Source organism: Photinus pyralis, unplaced genomic scaffold (genome assembly GCF_008802855.1).
Source record: "Photinus pyralis isolate 1611_PpyrPB1 unplaced genomic scaffold, Ppyr1.3 Ppyr1.4_LG4, whole genome shotgun sequence".
Taxonomy (NCBI): Eukaryota; Metazoa; Arthropoda; class Insecta; order Coleoptera; family Lampyridae; genus Photinus; species Photinus pyralis.
The window spans coordinates 48,745,391-48,751,168 of record NW_022170511.1 but is presented as its reverse complement, the minus strand read 5'-3'; the positions used below and the strand labels follow the sequence as shown (position 1 = coordinate 48,751,168).

The following is a 5,778-nucleotide window of genomic DNA, read 5'->3' as shown; positions in this document are numbered from 1 at the left end:
GTTCAAAGCAGTTCGAAAGCGGTTCAGAAGCGGTTCAAAGCAGTTCGAAAGCGGTTCAGAGGCGGTTCAAAACCGGTTCAAAGCAGTTCGAAAGCGGTTCAGAGACGGTTCAAAGCAGTTCGAAAGCGGTTCAGAGGCGGTTCATAGCGGTCCCCAGCTGTCCAAAACCGATTCAAAGCAGTTCTAAAGCGGGTCAACATCGGTTCAGAGACGGTTCAAAGCAGTTCGAAAGCGGTTCAAAGCAGTTCGAAAGCGGTCCAACGGCTTTTTCAACTGATCCAAGGGCTCTACCTATCTGATCTAACGGCTTTGCCAACTGTTCCAGCGGGGTTTGCTAACTGACCTAAAGGAGGTGTGATCCTTTTAATTCCCATAGCTTGCTTTTCCGTAAAGGCATAAAGGGGTTCAGAACAGAGGACAGAAACCATTTGGTGTTGTGTTGTCGAGAAGAGCAGCCCTTCAACGATGTCTAAAGCGTGTAATTGGGGAAGACCTTGTAACTGTAGCGACTGTCGACCTGAGCTAAAGGAAAAATGTGAAATTTGCTGCGAAAAAGAAGGATACCGCGTTGGAAGTACTTTAAGAAAAGACGGAAAGGGGATAAAGTACTATGACTTTGAAACTTGTTGTCAACAATGCTATCAGGAAAATTATGGGGAGAGAGAAGAACGAATCTTTAACATGATGCTGCAAATTCTCGAGGATTCGATTAAAAATCCTCCCAAAAAGCCTCAACCTGTCCCTGTCTACGTTACCGAGCGAAAAGAAATTAAAGAGGTGTTGTGCAGATTATTCGGAAAAGAACTGTATATGTGTGAAGATGATAGATGTCGACGCAGAATACCACAAATTCTTGATAAACTTAAAGTGAAGATTGTTTGGGAAAACAAGAACGGCGGGAAATTTGAATATGAAAGTGATGAAATTGGATACGATCATACGACTGATTGGTTTGAACAGTATATTTTACCTGAGATAATAAAGAAAATAGCGGGACCTATTTGGGTTAAAACATTGCAAATTTCCCCTACATATAGATTACCTAAGGTCGTATATGTAACAAAGGGCTAAGTTCTCCGTAGAGAATGGTATAGAAAACATTTATAGTGAGGCTGATAATTTTTGCAAGAGACTACACTTCAAATTATTCTACGAAACTGTTAAAGTCGCTAAAGGTTGGTAATCATATATACCTTGAGGATCTATTAGGAGAACCTATAATGGGTCACTTCGATGCTGAAGAAATGTAGAAAACAGCTCATCCGAGAAAGTTTTAAGGCGTAAAGGAGACAGTTAGTCGTTTACTGTAGCAATACTGATATCAATTAAGTAGCTCCGTACATTAGAAGAATATGTAAACGAATTGAAGAAATGGTAATATCGAGATATCAGCGATGAAGAGGAAAGTGTGGAACGGAATAAAAGAAAGAGTAATGTGAAGAAGAAAATCAGAAGGAAGAAAAAAGAGCTGTACAATAGCAAGTTTTGCTTAAAAAGCTCGTTCTCAGACTCGTTTGTATGGTTTGACACAATGAAACAAAAAAATAAAATTTACATCTTGCGAGCTTGGTCCTATGCTTACAGAGAAGCAAGAAAGGGTCCGTGGGAAACTGTCGCATTAGATAGGTACCGCTTCAAATGTAAAATAGAACGCATTGCAGCTGTTTTAGAGCCCATATTATGTAATCGTATTAAGATGTATCAATTGCAATAAATTATATGAGTATTATAAATAAGTATAATAAACGTTAGATAAAGCGCAACAACAAAGTGAGCGTATATGATAGTAGCAACATGCTTCTAATTTACGTAAAGCTGGTTCTTCTTCCACCTCGGTGACATTTTGCGATAGAGTTTTTTTCGAATGAAATCGGCTTTTTCTTTTCCTTTAACGTATACTTGGTCTGATGATGATATTAACTGGCGAAGTATAATTGGAAACATGTAGGATGGCGTATGACCATGCTCCCATTTAATTCCTGGCGAAGTATAATTGGAAACATGTAGGATGGCGTATGACCATGCTCCCATTTAATTCCGCGATGGTTATGGATTAGCCAGGTAGCTTGACGTTGTAAGCCATCTGCTTTCCATTATAAATATTGCAAGCTCTTTCGGTAAATCCGAGCGCTTTTACGCAAATACCTACTATTCAAATATTTATTCAGTATAAAGCGGTCACATCATCCAATGCAATTTTATAGATAACGCGCTTCTTCGGTTCTATTGTTATCAATATGACACCTTTGACTTAAACGCCTACAAGTTCTAACGGTTTCCTGTTAGTCTTGCACCTATATATCCTCAAGTCTAACTATCATGTCCCGCAAAATTTCTAGAAAGAATTTATGCTTTTCCTATTAAAACAATGCAACTATATAGGTGTCCTTGAGTCGTAATCTTAAGCTACGCTTTACGAAATTATCAATGGCGGCAGCTCGTGAGTAAATAGAATATATAGGTATCGTTAAACTTTAGTTATAGCAAATTTTAAAATCTACTCATCTCCAGGGCATAACGATAGTCGATGTAGTGAAACAGCCGGCTTTTGAATAGGTCGAGGTAATACTCAAAAGGTATATGGAATTGGTCAATGAAACGAAAAGTATTCAAGTTTATCGTATCACCTTCAAAGTAGACCTCCTTCTAAAATAATACACTACCTACGAGCATACTAATTTTTGAAGGTCTTCAGACTTCGGGAACCCTCCGCAACGTACGCATTTTCAAAACTAATAGGATGCTTTGATCGATAATAATACAAATCTATCAGCGGCATGTACCAAATGTTTTACCTATATAATATCACGTTCTAAGGTATGGCGATATTGAATATAATGAGTGAAGGATGTAAATTTTTATTGTATGTTTATCTGCATACCCCTTTGTATCGAACTTCCTATGACATCGTTTGTCATAGCTGTGCAATCTGTACAGGTTTCCTATCTAAATGGATAGCAATAAATAAAACTCCTCCTCGAAACCGTTCGATAGTCAGTTGCGAAGAAAATGGAGGGTAAGAATGACCCCTTTTCTATTTTTCATCAAACTTAATGTATGTAATTTTTCAGCTCAAGGTGCGGCCATCATCTTTGGCCCATTGCAGACGGCCTATGGTAAATACGCCACATATCTATCACACGTTTAACCATATATTTGTAGAACGAGAACTCCGAGCATTAATTCAAACAAAAATATGCATCTGTAAGTACTTTTCATGCATCATACCGTATTTTAATTAGCTCTTATTTAGGAAAATGTTGCTATTTTACGGGGTCGGGGGGTAATCCCTGACTCCGTAAAGATAGAGGAAGGTAGCTTCCTGGGGCGGAGGTTCCAGGTCTATAAAGACCTGGAACTACAAAACACGTACTGGGTGTTTTATGTAAGTGTTATCGTTTCAATTATAATGTTTACTTCAATGAATTTTTTTTTCCAGAACTAATAAACCCGCATTAAATTTTGTTTTGTTTTACTTATTCACTCCATTCTGACTAAGCCCTTACCTAAAATAATAAGATGTAGTGATTAGGGTGTTATCATTTCTTCCGTAAAACAAGTGTTATAGATATTAAATTAAGAAGCTCACCTTATAATCAATATTATCGTTATATAAATGTAGATCCGAGAAAAATTGATTTAACTGAATACCAAACAAATTGATGTAATACATAATATTTCACAATGTTATCGCATTTATTTATCACAACTGTATTATTCTCTACTCCTGATCAATAAATGTGAAGTATAGATATTAATAATAATAATAAATCCGCACGCCGTTTAACCAATAACCATGATGATGAAGTCAATCCTCCATTGGAGTTTGATATCGTCTAAAAAAGATATCAATGTAGGCTTTTATTACAAAATAATTTTGATACTTACGGTCCAACTCTGATGTAGACTATGTTTTCTGCTGTCAGCTTATTACTTATAAACGCCCATATAAAATAATCGCTGAATAAATACAATAAAATGTCACGCTTTCATTAAACTGCAAATTATGCGCGCAAGGACACGTATCCCTAAGAAAAGTAAATTATAAGCAACTAAAAATTGAAAAAAGGCTTACCTGAGGTATATAAGAAGGCGCCTGTCTAAGTAGGTGTATACCCACATGCACTTTTTGAAATCGGATTGCGGATGCACGCCGTTTTTATGGGAGATTTTCGAACTTTACGCATTCATACACAATAAAACCCGTATATAGGTGTCGATGTGGAAATGAAATGGGATAAAGTACCATATCAAATTCGCGAGCACGCGCTGCTATAAATAAACACTATCGCAAGATTGAAACTTTCCATACCAATTATTAGAATAATGACATCTGCGAACTCTGTTCTCTTATTGCTTTAATGACATCTGCGAACTCTGTTCTCTTATTGCTTTCGCAACTTAATAGTTATTATTTTAGATCGAGAAATGTGCAATCATTTTTGCGAGGAGTCGAGGTAAACTATACGTTTTAACCGTATATTTGTAGAACAAGAAACTACTATTATTTTCGGCGGGATAAACCCAGCGAGGTATAAAACCACCATGTATTACGTTTTAATTATATATACCTATGTGTAGAACGGAGCGGGGGATTTCCAATTATGAATAACAATGCTGTCATTAAAATGGGCGTTGCTGACGTCGAGGCTCTCTTCGACGCAAATTTTATGTAAGTAGAGTAAGCGCTTTAATTGTAATAATAAACTTCAAATCACTATTTCCGCTGTAAATAAAAACACCCTACATTTTGTTTGTTGTTTTTTCCCTGCCCACTCCTGTTCTGGTTATAGGGAACCTACCTCCGATATGGAATTATAGGTAAGAATGAGGGTCCTCGCACCTGTCTCCTGAAATTACAATTTCCTACCCTAGTCGCATCAATCTAATAGAGGGAGTCGGATGAAAATATACCTCTATATGCATTACGACGCCAATAGATGGCGCCTCCGTATCAAATCGCTATTTCAGCTCTAAATAAAAACGCTCTACATTTTGTTTTTGTTGTTTTATTTCCCTCCCCGCCCCTGTTCTGGTTGTAGGTTAGAATGGGGCCCCCTTGTGTATGTCTCTCAAATGGGGGAGCTACCTCCGAGATGGAATGATAGGTTAGAATTCTCCTCCCTTGCATCTCTCTCCTGAACCACTGGATAGTTCACATGTTTGCTATTGTACAAATGTATACACGGCCGACTTTATTCGTAAATTTCTAACGCAAGAAGTCAAAATTGCAGTTTCCTATACGTTAGATGCGTATCATTTTGACGCCACCAAATAGCCCCTAGCCCCTATCGGGTTTTTTCCCTGCCCACTCCTGTTCTAGTTATAGGGAACCTACCTCCGAGATGGAATTATAGGTTAGAATGAGGGTCCTCGCACCTGTCTCCTGAAATTACAATTTCCTACCCTATACCTATATGTCACATCAATCTAATAGAGGGAGTCGATTGAAAATATACCTCTATATGCATTACGACGCCAATAGATGGCACCTCCGTACCATTTAATATATCTATGATTTAATAATATTTAGAGGTTCGTTATAAATACAACTATCGAAGCATTATATCATACAAGTCTAGTTAGCCTAGTGGTTATGCTATAGGACTTGTAATCCGATGGTTGGCGGTTCGAATCCGTTCCATTTAAAAAAATTTTCAGGAGGTTCGATATAAATACAACTATCCAAGCATTATATCATACAAGTCTAATTAGCTCAGTGGTTATGCTATAGGACTTGTAATCCAATGGTTGGCGGTTCGAATCCGTTCCATTTAA

At 37.5% G+C, this 5,778-nt stretch overlaps 2 long non-coding RNA genes across 3 annotated transcripts; one reads left to right on the top strand and one right to left on the bottom strand.

Moving 5' to 3' along the window:
- Positions 1 to 3,791: 3,791 nt before the first annotated feature.
- Positions 3,792 to 4,216, bottom strand: LOC116169630. Its single transcript, XR_004145017.1, has 3 exons — positions 4,076 to 4,216; positions 3,889 to 4,028; positions 3,792 to 3,836 (listed from the first exon to the last, which is right to left on the bottom strand). It is a non-coding gene; the product is annotated as an uncharacterized LOC116169630 (long non-coding RNA).
- A 175-nt stretch (positions 4,217 to 4,391) lies between these two features.
- LOC116169629 lies at positions 4,392 to 5,778 on the top strand. Of its 2 annotated transcripts, XR_004145016.1 has the most exons (3): positions 4,392 to 4,532; positions 4,582 to 4,672; positions 4,972 to 5,778. It is a non-coding gene; the product is annotated as an uncharacterized LOC116169629 (long non-coding RNA). The 2 variants fall into 2 exon arrangements; XR_004145015.1 differs by having other exon boundaries at positions 4,582 to 5,778.